The sequence below is a fragment of the Rhinolophus sinicus genome, linkage group LG07 (assembly GCF_036562045.2).
Source record: "Rhinolophus sinicus isolate RSC01 linkage group LG07, ASM3656204v1, whole genome shotgun sequence".
NCBI lineage: Eukaryota > Metazoa > Chordata > Mammalia > Chiroptera > Rhinolophidae > Rhinolophus > Rhinolophus sinicus.
In genome coordinates this window covers 34,185,248-34,203,327 of record NC_133757.1, presented here as the reverse complement: position 1 = coordinate 34,203,327, position 18,080 = coordinate 34,185,248, and the positions used below count along the sequence as shown (strand labels likewise).

General features: G+C 34.4%; 1 protein-coding gene and 1 pseudogene across 3 annotated transcripts in view; one reads left to right on the top strand and one right to left on the bottom strand.

Annotated features, from left to right (window-relative positions):
• Positions 1-18,080, bottom strand: part of PRKG1 (protein kinase cGMP-dependent 1) — a 1,130,349-nt gene that overhangs the window by 480,099 nt on the left and 632,170 nt on the right. The window lies entirely within an intron of this gene.
• LOC109450741 (acyl-CoA-binding protein) lies at positions 13,746-14,021 on the top strand (annotated as a pseudogene).

The window sequence follows — 18,080 nt, the reverse complement described above, 5'->3', positions numbered from 1 at the left end:
GTTCAAAGCCATTAGATAAATCAACTGATTAGGTATTTCCATCACTAATTTGCAAATATTAACAACATCATTAAAACTGCTAGTCAACCACTAGTGCCCATGTACTTAAAGAAATGTCCCACTTCATTTATGATAGATTTTTACACAATATGTAGTACCCAGAAGACAAGAAATCAAAGTAAAATTAGCTCATTTTATTCATTTATTCTTTTAGTCAGCATTTATCTAATGCACAGCGTGTGCCAGGCAATGAGGATTCAGAACAACAGAAAAGGACCTGCCCCCATTGATTTTACATTTACTCAGTGTCTACTTTGTCCCAGGTACTCTGAGCATAACCTTTGCCCAGAAGGAGGGTAGACAGTCTAGAAGGGTGAACTCCCGAAATAGAAGGCAGGACAGAGTACTATAGCACTGCAGTAATACAGTAGCATAATTAAGAAGCATCTTGATCCATAAGGCATTAGAGGAGTTTTCTTGAAACAGAACTGAGTTTTGAAGATTGAGAGGAGTTAGTGAGGAGCCACTCTGGGCAGATGATTTGTATGAGCCCAGATACTGGAATGAACTAGTATGATGCTCTTAGAGAACTATAGAGTTTTGTTTTGTGAAGAGGGGACTGTGAAGGCGTTGTAGGAGATAAGCAAGGCCTACATCCCCAGTGCCGCAAGAGCTAAGCTAAACAGTTTGATCTTTGTGCTGAAAGACTTAGGGAGAAACCCAAGCGTTTTAAAACTCAAGGGTTTTAATGAAAAATGTTCAGAGTAATATTTGAGAAAACTTACTCTGAAAAAGACCAATTATATAACCAAAATATCACAGGAATGCCAGTGGAAAATACCTCTGGGGCTCAAAGTAATCCACAAGTGAGATTTTCATGAAATCCAACAGAGAATGGCTTTGTTTTTTATGAGTGAGACATTTATCAACTTTAGTCAGTAAGAAAAAGGACAAGAAAAAATAAAGAGAAAACCAATAGGCTACTGCTTAGGTGCAATGCTTGTAAAACAGGTCCTTTGGCAGAGACTACTGACATGGAATTGGATGTAAAACGCAGTTATGATTTAACAAGATAGATTTTCACCAGATACATAGCAGTAAGAGAAGACAGACACTTGTAGAAATAAGAAGCAATTGTTGAACACGAGGGAGGAATAAGATCTAAATGTCAGAAACCTTATCTTCACCATTGTATTTCCAATATCTAGACTAATACTCAGCATAGTGCCATATGCTCAATAAATATTTATTAATATTCATAAATACCAATAAATGAATGTATCATAAAAATCAGACAGAAGAATTAGGAGAATATTTAGATCACTAATTCACCACAATCGTCTCAAAAACATTAGTATATTTTATCCCAAGGCAACGACTGACTGACGTTCACCCGGAGGCCTCTGGGCAGTTTGTGTGAAACATCTAGTCACTGTCAGACGTGACCATACCAGACACACCTGTATCAGTCTTTTCTGGTGCTCCAGGGATCTTGTGTCTGCAGCTTGAACCAGCTGCCTCCAAACAAGACATTTAGCTAATAGTGCAGCCTCTTTTCTGGTGAATGTGAAACAGAAATGAAAACCATGAGCCCCCTTTCTTTTGCAATGTAACCTCTTCCTACAAAACAATGGAATCTATATAACTAACCCCTTTTCACTTGGAGCAAAGATGAGCCCAACATAAACAGGCTCTATTTAGAGGAGAGGTTCCCATACCTGACTGCGTATCAGAATCTCCTGATTCTGAAAAACACATATTCCTGGGCCCCATCCCCAGAGATTCAAATTCAAGTAGATTTAGGATGGTGGTATAGGTGGTGGTGTGTCCTAAGAATTTTTGCTTTTATTGATTTAATTTATTATATCTAAAATCCTAATCCCAGCTGCTCTTGACCCTTAGAAATGTGTGAGTGCCTAAAATGTCTTCTATTTTCTCAGCTAGAAGGTGGAATTTACATACAATCTACTTAATTTGGTCAGAAGTATTCCCGTACCTTCCCTCTCAATGGCTTCCCTTGCAGAGAGCAGCAGAGGTCAAGAACAGCTTGTGAAGCTAGCTGCACAGGTTTTGCCCTTTCTATTTGCTAATGATTGTTTTTAAGCTAAACTTAGATCATGCTGAGAAATCAAGACCTCTTTCTCCATGAATCCACTCAGCTCTTCATTTTCTAATTAATATCTTATCAAACTGTTATGGCTAAATGTGTCAACAGTGAAAACACCTCTCCTTGATCTTTAATCCTGTCTTCTTTCTCCTTGACTCAACTCACAGGGAAGACCATAACATTTGTTCAGAACCCATGCTGCAAGATTAAAAGAACACACAAACAAACAAAAACAAAACAAAACAAAAAATAATCTCACATCAGAGAGGTTGACCATCAAACAGAAATATGGGATAATCTTTGTCACTATCTCACCTATGATCCTACCCAATTTCCTCTTTCTCTAATTGGAAAATTAGGGCTTTTTAAAGATGTACTTAATATACACTTAAATACTGAAGTCATTTTTCTAGGCTACCCCTAAAAGCTAGTGCCTCTCTCAGCCCAAGTAGGTTCTGCCCTAGTGACTGGTACTATCTCTGGACAGGCAGCTCAGTCTAATTATTGTCAAGGTGTGACTATTGGAAACAGAAAGAAGTACAGTTACTGCCATATAAGTCTATATTGTTGCTTCCTCACAGCCACTGGAGAGTGCATTTATTGAGGCGCAAAATTCTCACAGTTCGGTTATGGCAGACTTGTCCTAGTCCAAACCAGATGTTCCTGAAAATGCACCTTTCAAAATACAAAAAAAGAAAAACACCATTTATACACTACATTTGTAAAGAAGAGGCAACTGAATAATATATTCTGTCCCAAGGTATTTCCATTTTAAAATAAAAAAATAAAAAAAACGCATTGAGAGGTATAACCAACAGGAATACCTACAAATGCTCATCAAGCCAATGAAATGTAGAAGAGTGTTCATAACAATCCATCCAGCAACCCAGATGTCTATCAACAGTAGGGTGAATACACTGTGGCATATTCATTCAATGGAATAGTAGACAGCAATAGAGATGAAAGAAATACAACCAGGTGCAACAATATGGCTGTCAGGAACATAATGTGCCAAAGAAGAAAAAAACCTCATACTGTATGATTCCATGCCAAAAATAGGGCAATGCTGTCTATGGTGTAAGCAGTCAAATTAGTGGCTACTTCTAAGAAGAAAGGGATAGATAAATATTGGGAGGGGGCACGTTATGGGCTTTGAGGGCTTACAATGGTGGGATTTACATAGGTGTGTTCACTTGGTAATATTTAATTGAGCTGTACATATCTGATTTGTGTACTTTTTAAACATGTCTAATAAAAAGTTTAAAATTGCCTTGAAGCTCATTTATTTCAGAATGATTATTTAATTACATTAGCTCTGCATCAATGCCAGGAGATAAGAAGAGACTAGAAAACGTAGATTAATGAGACACCTGCTATTACTTTAAAACAGACATTGTCACATAAATCTCAGCAAACAGTTTCTGGCTCATTTGTGACCATAAAGAATAGCACAACAGTGTTAGGCAACCCAACAACTTCAGTATTTAAACATTTTTAAATTTAGCAATCTTTTGTTTTATCCGATAACACACTTAAAAACGGGAAATGTTGGTAGAATCCTCTTCAGAATAAGAGTCTGTTGATAGTTTCCTCTTTTCCTTTGCCTCTCCTGACTGCTTTTTGACTGTTCTTTGCTCCAGTAAACAGTGGGGTGGGGGTTGGGGGCAATGTTGAATAGACATAGTTGTTTTTTTCTTTGTGTTCGTTAGTAACTTTTTGAAACTTAGAGTAACATATAATGGTTTATATGAGGTTTTACAATGCTCATAAATTTTAGCAAAGGGTTGTTTGGTTTTGTGGGGGTTCAGAATGAGCCACCCTGAGATATGCCTTTGTGGTGTGCAGATTATTTTGAGCTAAAAGCAAATTTTGCCACAGGCTCAAGAGAAACTTCTGACCCTCCCTTAACTACCTAGAAGAATTTGAATTAGGGGCCTTGCCCATAATAAGAGATTATCAGAGAGTATATCTTCTGACCTACCTATAGGGCAGGACAAACTTCTATTTACTAAGTATCGGCTCTTTTTATCATCTTGCAATGACCCTTACTTAAAGACCCTTTAAGTATGGTGCCTTAGCACCTTACTTAATCCCTAGTTCATGTTGTCTTATATACCCATGTTCCTTTTCTATCTCTGAACCTCTCATGAATAGGGGATCTCTGACTCTCTTATGTATGCAGGGTTCCCACACATATGTATGTATTAAATTTGGTTATTTTCTCTTGCTAATTTGTCTCATGTCTATTTGATTATCAGATCAGCCAAGAGGACCTTGAGGGTAGAGGAAAGTGTATTTCTCCCTCACAGTTTGGTCTGAACCAATGCTTTCCAACAGAACTTTCTGCAATCATAGAAATGTTCTTCTGTGATGACATGATATCCACTAGCCACACAGGCTATCGAGCACTTGAAATGTGGCTAGTGAAGCTGAGGAAATGAATTTTTAATTTAAGATAACTTAACTAATTTAAATATAAATACAAATAGCCACATGTGCCTACTTACTACTCTGTTGAAAAGAGTAACTTATAACCATCTGGTCCCACATTCTTCCATAAAGTCCATGACACTTTCTGAAATGATAAAAGGATGTTGAAATGACTGGAGCCAAACACGGTTTGACTGGGAAGATTTCAGAGAAGACAAAGAAGATAGGTATGGTTTATTGCCTTGCATTGTTACAAAAGAAAAAAGAAATGGATTTCTCTGGAAAACTTGTCAAACAACTATAGAACCTCAAAATCTTTAGGAATATTAAATGGGTCCTCAGGAAAAACATGTTTTAACATTTAATGTATCTTGATGAGAAAAAGACAATAGGCCTAAAATAGAATCACTTATGCTAAACCACATCACTAAACCTAGACTTCATTACAGTTTTGGCTTTCCCAGAAATGGAATCTGAAACTAGTCAATCAGGAATCGTCTGATCAGCACTCCTTAGGATACCTGCCTGGAAGACTCCTGCCATACCCTAAAGTAACCTTGCAATAACAAACCTGCTTTTCTTTTTTTTTTTTGGCCTTGTGTAACTTTCTTGTCCTGATCCCTTCTGACCATAAAAGTCTTTCATTTTATGTAGTTCCTGAGAGCTCCTTTCTACCTGCTAGGTGGGATGTTGCCCTATTTAAATTGATTTTTGCTCAAATAAACTCTTAAAATTTTAATATGCCTCAGTGTATCTTTAATAATCCAAATTAACAAACTTTAAATACCTATATACAGGACACAGAAGGAGAGAGCTGCAGATCAATAGAGTAGCAGATCAGACAACGTTTGACTAGGATTTGCTAAGTATCTAGTATCGTCCCGGTGGTCATCCTTTGATCTCAAGTCAGTATTAATAAATGCTTTTGAGTAGCTCACTGCTAATGTCCTGGCTTCGAGGCTGTGGCATGCAGAGGGACAGCTCAGTGTGTCAGATACACTGGAAGATACCTTTTTCTTGTCTTTTGGGGACTTGACAGTGTTTACATAGTTTCCTTGGTAGATTATGTTTTGCCCTGAATAAAATTGCAATTTTACTTCATTTTATTTGTTTTGTTTTGTTTGTTTGTTTGTTTGTTTTTTCAGAAATCAGTCTTTCTCAACAAGGTCAACGAGGCACGAGTCCCTAACTCACATTTCACCCATTTCTGCGGTGCCACTGTAAGTATCCTAGTGAATCAAATCACAAGTGTTTTCCATCAGCTCCCAAATAGTTTAGAACACAGTGGACTCAATAGAACAGTGACCTTTGAAACCACTTTTATGGTTTCTGGGGCAGTGTTAGGATTCACATGCTATCTAACAGTAAGATTGATGCCCCCGCTATGTCTGAACGATTACAGCTATAAAGTGAGCAGAATTTCTTGTAAAAAAGTTTCCTCAATGAAAACTGCTTTGTGTTCCTCTCAGAGTAGAAATATACCAGTCTCCATTTTCAGACATTTAAAACATTTGCTCTGTGTGAGCACAAACGTGTGCATGCGCACAGGAACAAATGCAAATTGGAATCAATTTGAAGACAACTCTGGGTTAAATATCCTGGATTTTTGTTTTGTTTTGTTTTGTTTTTAACTCTAAAACCTCCTCACCACCTTTTTCATTCACATGCTACCACTTATGCATCAAGATGGATCTTGGAATTGACATGGAAAAAATATTTGCCAGCTTCCAAGTAGAGAAGCCAAGTGTGACAGAATTATTATTGACCAACTAAGATAATTATATTTTAGCTAGAATGTAACTGGTTCATCCACACTGTCACTTTGATTTAATTACTTATATTGGTGGTAGTACATTTAATTAAATTGCAATGTACATTTTTATCCTTAACCATCTTTTAAAATGTCTTCAAGAAGATTATATTTCTAAGTAGTGTTGAGATGAAAAGTTATTCCTTATTGAAAAGACAGCTTGTCATTTACCATACAGCATAATTAAAGGCAGTAAAAATTACCAAATTTCTCAGAAAGTATCACCAAGTTTCAAAGTTAAAAGACGTAGGTGTAACTGGTTTATACATCCTGATGGACCCTTAGTCAGGTGCCAAACATCTGTCAAAAACTTTCCTCTCATTTTTAAGATAGGCTGTTTAAATTTTAGCATTGTATAATATAATGAAGGGAACACATGAAATAGCTAATTGAACTAAATAGGAAAAGAAAACAATCTCCTGGTATTCTCCAATATGTCTCTCTATATCCTAGTTAACTCTTAAATCACTAAAGGGTCAATAGAACAGTCCAGATTATAAAAAGCAGCATATCACAGGGATGTTATAAATAGTTGCTTATGGCTAAAATATATTAAAATAAATCATTAGACTTCATATATTACAAACATCTATTCTCAAATTTTGATCACTATAATATAAATAAAAGTGATAAGCAATTGGATAAATATATGTGGATTTCTATTTCTAATGGACCATATATACTAAAAAATACTACATCCACATGTGCATAAAACGAAAAATGAAAATCCTTCAAATACACAGTGAGATCACAAGATAGATGAGAAAAGAAATTGACAGGGATCAAGAACAGAACTGTAAGTAAAATTATGCTATTCTTCAGATTCTACACCAGTAGTTTCCAATATTATTCAGTATAAAATAAATCTACTTAATAGTGGCCTATAAAATCCTTCATGAGCTTCCCTTTCCTGAAACGCCTGAAACCCCCACCCACACTTCCATTTTTCTGATTTTATCACCAATCAATTTCCTCTTTGCTCTTTAAATAGCCCTCATATCACGAATTTGTACTTGTGGTCATTCACCTTGACATCCACCTGAGAACTCCCTTACTTTACTTTCATTGGTCATTAATCAAAAGTCATTTTATTATATCGGCCTTTCCTAACCACTGTTTGTAAAATATCATTACTCTTTATCTTCTTCGCTTTGCTTTATTTTTCTTTGTGGTACTTGTTATCACTTTTCATATTTAGTTTTTTATTTGTTGGTATTCCAACAATAAGAACTAAGTGGTATATCAACAAGATGTGACCAAAGTGGAGTAGGGACTCTGCTTTGTTTAGTGCCAGTCACCTGGCAAGTTCTTAATACATGTTTATTAAACAAAGAAATAAATAAAATTAGAGTGGTAAACATGAAATGGCCTTAAGGTTGCTCATGCTTTCTGCAATACAGAACCAATACAAGTCTCGGGCTTTAATGGCCACATGGTAAATGAGAGACAAAGCTTTGGATCTGTGCTAGATGGAAGTTGCAACTGGAATCCTTCCATAAATCCTGCACCTACGAAAGTTTACTCCTCAGTGTAAAGGTGGGGTGAGAAATTCCACCAGCTTGTGATGGGCATCAACAAAGTAACTGATTAGGTCTTGACTCAGGATATGGACTGAAAAAAGGAGAAAAATTCCCTTAAGAATCTGTAACTAAGCACTGTCCTCCAATTGTTTGGTCATTTTAATTTTTACTACCTGTGTGATTAAGAAAACCTAAAGGCAAGGTATCTCAGGTTAGTAGTGGCCTGGGTTATACAAACATAAATTCTCTCTTCAGGAAGGCATGTGAAATCTAAGTCAATTGTGATTCCACAGATTTAAGTTCAACCAAATGTGATCTAGCATGAGGGAAGAGTTAGAAAAATCAAATAACATAATTAGGTACCAAGGACTTCATTGATCTTTTAAGACATGGATTATAAAATAACAATGGTCACATTGTTTATAGAAATTTTAAAAATGTATCTCAAAACCTGGTGAAAAAACAAGATCTAGCTCTCTATCTATATCTATATCTATATCTATATCTATATCTATCTATCTATCTATCTATCTATCTATCTATCTATCTATTGATAGATATGAACAGATTTGAATAAATATCACAAATAAATTCTAGAAATAAAAAGTATAATAATCAAAATTATAAACTGAATGGATGATTTAAAAAGCAAATTAAACATGAGAGAGAATTTAGGAAACATGGGAGATAAAAGTGAGAAGATCTAAAATGCATTAAATTGGTGTTCCAAGAAGAGAACATTGAGAGATTGACTAAAGAGAGAAACTACTCAAATTGCTAAAGGCTAAGAATTTCCAGAATTGGTGATCCAGGGATAATGAAATTTTTTGAAATAAGATCAATGTAAGAAAATCCATACGTAAAAATACGTATCATAGTGAAACCATAGAAAATCTAAGAAAAACAACTTTAAAACAGCCATAGAAAAACGTTACAACACTATACTGGCTTGAATAGTGCCTACCCCCTTCCCCTAAACACTTGATGTCCTTCCTGGAACCTCAGAATGTCACTTTATTTGGAAATACGATCTTTGCGGTTATAATTCATTAAGATGATGTCATACTGAAATATGGCAGGCCTTAAATTCAATTTTACTGGAGTCCTTATAAATGAGGAGAAGAGACAGAGACAGAAATACACAAACAGCATATGGCCCTGTGAAGAGGGAGGCAAAAATCAGAGTGATGCATCTACAAGTCAAGGGAACACCAAAGATTACTGGCAACCACCAGAAACTAGGAGAGAGGCAAGGAATAGATCCTTTCCTAGAGTCTTCAGGGGGAGCATAGCTCTGCCAACACCTTGATCTTGGGATTCCAGCCTCCAGAACTGTGAGAGAACATATTTCTGTTATTTTAAGCCACCCAGTTTGCGCTGATTTGTTATGACAGCCCTAGAAAACTAATATAACCACCAAAAAGGAACTCCGATGAGATTGCCATCCTAACAGAAACTGGGGAAGCCAGATGACCCTATCATCCTTTATGTGTTAAATTATAATAGCTATTGACTTAGAATTGTGTACCTGGCTTCCTCACTTATGGATGAAACAAAAATAATACATTTGTAGATTAGCAGGCAGAATTTAACATAAGCAGACTCCTACTGATTAAACTTCTAAAAATATACTTCAGGAAGACGGTAAATTATCTCATAAAGATTTCTGAGATACAAAAGAGAATAATAAACAAATAAACAGGTAAACATGTAGGAAATCTAAGCAAACATTGACTATATAGAACAACAAAAGTAACACTACCTAACTTGGGAGTAAAAAATAATAAAAAGCAAAACATTGAAGGAGGTGATCAGAGTTTAAATTATTCAGTATTATTCACGAGTTGGACAGAAATACTGATTAAGTCAAACTTACTGATTTTAAAATGCATATTGCATTTTAATGTTAATTATTAAAAGAATACAAATAGAATTATAAGGGATAAAATAGTAGAGAGAAGTAATTGAATATAAAGGATAAAAACAGGTATGAAATAAAGATAACCAGAGAAAAAGCAGGACCAATATGAAGTTGAAAATAATACTGTAGAAATACTTCTAAATACATTGGTAATCACAGCAAATATAACTGTATCAAATATACTAGTTAGAGGACAGGTCATCATATTGAATTTAAAAATATACCTATCATATGTTACTTCAAGTAGCATACCTACAGCACAAAGACACATTATGGTTGAAAATAAAAGGATGTAAAATGTATGTCAAACAAATAATCAAACACATACTCGTAGATTTGTTAATATCAAAATATAGGCTTGAATGCAAAAAAAAAAAGTCAGTAAAAGAGATGATGATAATAATCATGATAATGATCAGTATCATAATGATAAAGACACAATGAACAAATAAGATACAGTAAGCAATTCTAAATTTGTTCACATCAAATAATATATCCTTAAAATATACAAAGCAAAAATCAAGAATTACATGCAGAATTATGTGTAAATAATAACAGACTTTTGAATCACTCTTGTCTCTAAAATTAATCGATCAAGTAAGGAAAACATATAAACATATGAAAATTTAAACAACACAATTAATAAGCTTGAATAGCCATAGATAGAACATTGCCCAGAAATTGGAGAATATGTATTCTTTTAAAGCACACTCACAACATTTATGAAAAAAACATCTTCTAGGCTGCAAACCAAGTTTCAATGAATGATAAAAATAAATCTTAACCACCATATTCTCTCACCACAATCTAATATATAAATAATAAAAATAATTGGAAAAAAACAAAATATATTTGGAAAATAAATTATGTAATCCCTGGATCAATGAGCTGAGTTCCCAACTTAATAAGTTAAAAATAGTCAAATTAGATTCTGCTGTTAGTTAGCAATTTCAAAGTGTGAATTTAACAGTGCTAATTAATTGTTATTTCACCCTTGAAATTTGTTATTAAATCCATATGATGGAATATATTTAGGTGTTTAATTTCAGTGAAAAAAAGAATATGCAGAACACAATTCCAGTTTTATTTTTAAAAAATTGAGATGGTGAATTATTGTAGATAGGTCAAATTAAGTAAATATATTTTTTCAGGTAAACCATGAAAATAATACCTTCTGAGAAACAATATTATTTTGAGGATAAGTGACATGATGTATATGTAAGCACCTCATTCTAAAGCTACCTTCAATTATTTTTGGAACAAAACAAGACAAAATAGACACAACTAATTGATCTTATAGATCATAGTACTTTCTGAATTGAGGTACACAATAATAGGTATACAATAATAGGTTAGAATCAGTTGAGGAGACAGACATTGCAAGTATTTTTGAAGTTATGCTGAAGCACACAGTTCCTTGTAATATGAAAAAACAAACAAACAAACAAACAAAAATCTTAGTTGTGGATGGATCTGTAATGACCCACACCAGTTAAAAAATAATGAGCCTAATAGTTTCCTCAAGTCTTGCTATGAACTGAGTACTAACTTGGTCCTTTACATACATTATCATGTTTAATTCTCACCACATCACTGTAAGATAGATATCTCTGTATTGTACTTTAAAAAAATGGAGGTCTAAAAGGTTAAGAAACTTGATCTTGGACACTTCCCCTAAATCTAGCCCATTGTCTATATATTATTTTAGTTGTCCACGAATTAACATTTTTTAAAGAGAAGTGATTATTTTGTAGCCTGTCTCCCAATTTAGTTTTGTCTAATGTTTTCCCTTCTTTTGATCTACGTCACACATTTTTTGGCAAGACTATAACAGAAATAATGTGCCTTTCTCAGTACATCATATCAGGAGTTGTATGATAGCGATATGTTTTACTAATGATGATGTTAATTTGTTAATTTAGTTAGGGAAATATCTGCCAAGTTTTCCCATTGTACAGTTACTAATTAATAAGTATCTTCTGGTGGGCAGATAGTTTGAAACTACACAAATATCTTTTTTTTACCATAATTTTGACCAATAATTTTAGTGTCTATTACTGACTCTAACAGTAACAACTACTACTGTGGTTTGACAAAATTTAGTTACCTTTTTTTTTTTAATTCCACCATTCCTTTTACATTTATTAAGTGGAATTTTATTATAAGAAAGAGATGTTCCTTTAGTCCTATTTGTTTATTCAATTACATATTTACATCAGTATAGAGACTCATATTTATTTGATGTTATAGGCTATAATTCATTATTATTATTTATTTTGTCACTCAGATTGCCCAAGATTTGGTCCTTGGCAGCTCTTTCAAGTTGGTTTCTATGATCTTTCATAAAATTTCAACTGCCAATTTTAAAGCATTTCTTTACTTTCTGGTGGTAGGAGAGATTTCAAGCTTCTCTTGTACTTTCTCTGCACCACCTCTGAATCAATCATTTCTCCAATGAGCCCTGGTTCCTTTAATTGGAGAACAGTGTTGAGAAACCAAAATCTGGGTGCTACATGTACTTGTTTCTATAGCCCAACATAATTTAAAAAATAAAAATAAAATGGTATCCTGTTTTTCTATCTTCAGGGCCAACTGTAATAGAAGAAATTGGAATGCCAGCTGTCCATATGCACACAGCAGAATTCATCCAATTGTAACTTTTGGTTGTATCCAGGGATCATATATGTGTCTGGGCTCCAGGCTGGCCATGGAGACGTAGAAACACTGGGTATTCTACTCTGTCACTTGACTTGTTTAAACACATAAGGAAATCTAGGACTTGCTCAGAAATCATTTCTATGGAACCAGACTAATACCTTCTATGCTTGCAAAAAAATGCACCTCACTCCTAAACTATAACAAGTGGTACACACTTTGGCAAAGACTCATCCTATCACTGTGTGTAGTTCCCAATTCAGCCCTGAGTCAGAAGACAGAATGCCAGTTTAGACTCATTAACCTTCCTGACATGCTTCCCTCAGCACAGCATAAATAAATTTGACTCTGAGTTGGAGTTTCCTGTGCCAGATTCTGGGCACCAGTTCACTGACTGTAGGCACCAGGCTCTACTCTCCCAATAGCTGCACGCAGGAAAATGGCAGCAGATTTGAAATTTAAATGACCTCAGGCAACGTGTTGACCTAAATTTTCTGTGAGTGATTTAAGAGGCATTCAATGGCTCTAGGAAGAAACAAAGAGACAGCTGAACAATTCTCCCATGAATAATCTCAAGCAACTTCAGGGCCAGCTTTTGTCTTCAGGTCTCTGCAAATCACTCAGTAATGTTTTCATCTTGGGGAAATCAACAGGACCTCTGCACTGTGAACAAAATATTGAGCTCAAAATAGTTGGTGCTTAGGAAAAGACAGATGATGCCAGAGCCTGCAGTCTTTGAAAGATTTAGTACACAGAAAATAGTACTTTGGAGATATACAGAAAAGACAAGTAAAGCTTAATACATTTGAGGAGCACAGAAATATAAATATCACACGGACAGGAAGCCTAGATGAATTAGATCAATACTCAGAGGGACAGCTAGGATGCTTAGTAAGAGTGCTTATAGTCCTGGAGTCCTTAAAAATAAAAGAAAATTTGAGCTCCAAAAACATGGCTTGTAATGCTGAAATGCTTCTCTTTTCTTTTCCTCAGTGAAGAATTTTGCCACTATCTATATTAGCCATATAATCTTGAGAAATCATGTTTTACACTATTACAACATCCAACTTAAAAATTCCAAGTTGGCAGGAATAAAGCATCCTCAATTCTAAATAACAGAATAAAGGCTACACATATCGTTTTAAAATACTTTCTTCTTGTAAAATACTAATCTACTCCGGGGTCATTTTTAAAAAGGAACCATACACTGCATAATATATTTGAAAAGTAGGCTGCCCATGTGAGTCTACTGTTTCCTGCTTGTCTCCAGCTCCTGGAATCCTTGCCACCAACTCTCCCTGCATGTCTCAGGCTGATTTTGACAAAGCTGTTGAGGAAGTTAAGCACCTCAAGATCAAGCCCTCAGACGATGAGATGCTGTTCATCTACAGCTGCTACAAACAAGTGACTGTGGGTGACATAAATACGGAATGGCCTGGGATACTGGACTTCAAAGGCAAGGCCAAGTGGGATGCCTGGAATGAGCCGAAAGGGACTTCCAGCTAAGATGCCATGAAAGCTTATGTCAACAAACTAGAAAAACTAAAGAAAAAATGCGGAATATGGGGACTAGATTAGGCCGCCAAATTTCATCTAAATTGATGTCATGCCTGGTTTTTCTAAAACTGTGAATGAAATACAACAATGAAAATAACCAGTTAACCCTCTTCCTCAACACTGTCCAGGATACAGCTCTAACAGATTAGGGACTGAAATGGTTACTGACCTTGCTGAGTAGTTTTTGTCTGTAGCTCAATTAAAAGTGCATTTGTTAGTTAAAAAAAAATAAATATTTTCATAGACGTTCACAAGGAATGTTTGGCTTATTTTCTGCAGCAAAAGAATAGGCTTTCTTTCAATTTTGAAAAATAAAATGCATAAATAGGTATATTATAAATATTATTGATATACAGCTCTTACAGCATATTAGTATATAATTATCCTTTACTGTATTTAGTTATTAGATATTATTTTTGCTGATAATAGAAATGAATTTTCACCAGAGTTCTAGTGAATTGTATTTAACAATAGCTTCTAAAGAGCCTGCCAAGGGACCATAAACTCTGTCCGTGATGAAATAACTAAGCAACAATTGCATCTGCTATGTGGGTAGATTTATGATATGAAGTATTTTTCCAGAATAGCACTGAAGTATCAGATATTTCACTTTGAGGGTAAGTACCATTTATAGTACATTATTCCACTGCAGTGCTTCTTTGAGGAAGAATAAAAGGTGATCCGTCCATAAAACAGCTATTGAGTAAGTTAGGCATAATGAAATAGAGAAAAGGCCACTCATTTATATCAAACTTCTGTCACAAGAATTCACTCACTGTAGCCCTTCAAACTACTACAGAATCTTAAAAAGACGTCATTTCCATTTAATTCCCAGTCAGTGTCATCTATTCTTTAGTAAGTTAGCTTATAGTTTTTCATATGTATCAAAAACCATCAAATGGTCACTTAAGAGTGCTGGGCTTGTAGTAGGGGAAGAAGCCAAAGATAGATTTGATTTCTAGTGATACCCACATTTAAGCAGCAGAGATTGTGCCCTGCCAATGATTGTCAGAATAAGCAGGAGATAGGGTTTGAGGGACAGAATACAAGAAATGGATGTCATCACACTTCCTCAATATAGAAGAGAGTCTTGCTATTACACGGTAAATAAAATCTTAACAACTTGGTTTGTCAACTTCTTAATTTCTATTCATTTCTCTGTCTTCTAAAACTGTTGGTTATTTAACCTCACTTAAAGGTTATTTGCTTTCATTTTTTAATATTAAATGTTGTGTTGTTAGAATCACAGTTTCTCAGGACATTGCTCTCTCTGGTATTATCACACACACACACACACACACACACACACACACACACACACACACTAACTCATAAGTATCTCTAGCTCTCTCTACCTATATTAATTAACTGATAATTTTTATTTCTCTTCTACCAAAACAGAAATTCCTTGAGGTCAAGGTCAATAGCTCTTATACTTTATTAGTCTCCTTAAACTAGAAGTTAATGTAATGTCTTCTGCAGAGCAGGCATTGACACACTGAACTATTTTATTTTATTTATTTATTTGTTTATTTATCTATGTATTTTTTAAGAAAGGAAGGAAGGGAGAGAGGAAGAAATGGAGAAAGGGAAGAAGAGAAAGAAAAACTGTGAAATGAAACATTCCAAAAATCACAAAATTAATTTGCTAATTTCATTTCTTTTCATATCCTGGGCATAAACGTTTTTAAAATGACTGAAAACATTATTAGGTATGAAAGAAAATCCTGGCTTATAAAAGAGAAAAAAAATAGCACAATATGTGTGTCTTATATAAAATTTCTTCCATGGTTGAATAATAGTTTTTTGATCATATGGTCTTTAAATCAGGATTCATATGATTAGGCAAGAAAATATAATCAGATACAATTAGCAAAATGCCAATTTAGCACAACATAGATCTTCAAAAATTTTAATATTAATCAGTTTTATTGGGCAAGGCAGTGTAAAATGACTTAATTGCCAGATAACCCAATCATTTCATGCTGCAAATCAAGTATTTTGTAATTTCGGTTTTTATCTGTTAAAAATAAACTTGCATTATTGTATAATGCTTATTTATGTTTTTCTGTCACTTAAAATGTTAGTTGCTCCACCCATCTATATCCTCACACAATACAAATTAATTGTGCCCAAATAATGATTCAAGTTGTTATAAATGTGAGTTTCATGATTTTTTTAAGGTAATAATGAAAAGAAGATTTATAATCAGAAGCAGCGACTGACTTGCATAGCAGAACATTTGTGGATAAAGTGGCTGATAAAATCTGGAGCCAATCATGGGCATCTATTCTATTTCCAATCATGGACATCTTTAAAAGTCCACAGATCAGAAAGCAGGTTGATGTATTCTTACAAAATGAAAAAATCCATACTTAGCACTGGCCTTATTAAATGTCACTCACATTGTTGCAAAAGAAGACAATATTTACATTACACTATTTTCTTTATTTTAAAAACCAGAGAATTAATGTTCAGAAAGTTGAAGTACATACAGAGTTAGGATTAAAATCGGTTTACGTGGTTCCAATCATCATCTAACTTTTTTTAAATTAAAGTTTATCGGGGTGACAATGGTTAGTAAAATTACATAGGTTTCAAGTGTGCAATTCTGTAACATTAATACATCATCTATATATCATTGCATTTTTGAACAAAGACCCAATTGTGAAAACTTTTTGAACCGAGACTCAATTTCAAAGAGGGTATCTCAGTGGTTGACAATGGAATAGGTGAACAACAGTGTAATTATTTCTAAAAGGCTAATCATTTTATTATGTTCTTGAGTACTTCAGTTGGGTAGCAAGACATCAAATGTTAACGCTAGGACAGTAACTTAAGGAAAGAGATTCTTCTGAAAGAACACAGATACTACTTTCCTAAAAAAATTTGTTTTTATTTTGAAAATCTGGCTCTGCAAATTAATTCATGAATTGATGGGCCAAACAACAGAAAGAAAAATGATTAATTTTATTCTCTTAAATAATGGTATTGTTTCAGGTTTTCCTACAATATTGATGACAGACACCTTGTCAAATTGTGTAATTTGTCAAATTGAATGAAATGATTCCTTACTAATCTTGAACTTATTCTGTTTTAATTTCATAATTTACTTCACTTAATGAAAAATAAAGTATAAATTATGTGAACCCAGCAAAATGAACCCACCACGCAGCTTATCACAAAAATATTAATAATAATATTTCTCTGTATTTAAATTCACAGAATTTTTAAGGATGTAAAACTAAAGAAAAACAACCAACTAATGGATTAATTTTAAATTGGACATATTTTCAACTTTTCTTTGAAATGTAGAAGAATTCATAATTAATCGAATAACCCTCTCTACTATTTCTATAGTTTAGACCAGTGCTTTCCCTAGAGAGACAGAGGAGCATATCAAAAAGTAACTTTCTAAACAGATTTAGGGTTGACCTGTAATTGAATGGAAGGAATACATATTTTTTTCTCTGCGATGGCCATCTTCATCATAAGTTAAAGACAGAAGTAAACTATGAGATGAGATGGCTTTATGTGAAATGCATAGAACAGGAAATTGGACTTTGGTGGATTCCTTTAGAGTTTCTGGACACAGCTATGGCATCTGCTCTTTTCCTCAAGCTGGAAACATCTGCACAGTGTTTTATTCTTTCTGCTCCTTCACTTCTCAAATTAAAATCTGGCCATCCCATATCTTGCCAGACCTGGTTCCAGAACCTCTCTCATATTCATCCTCTCTTCAATTTAATTCCCATCGTCACTGCAGTTTTTCTGATTGTTTCCATCACTGCTTACCTCTTCTGTTGCAATAAGTTCTACCTGTTAAAATTCATCATTTGAAAGCTAAACCTAATTCTGCTACTCAGAAACATTTGACAGTTGCTTATGTTCCATAGATTAAAAACCAAACTTCCTGCTAGAGTCTACAAAGTCTTTCAGAAGCCAGACTCAACTCAATTGTTCTGGTGTTGCTCCCAACCCTCCACCCAACAACTCCATACTTACTGCCCCCATACATTACTCACTAACCCCAAAGAACCCTGTGTCTGTATCTTTGAACTTGCTATTCCTTTATCTGGA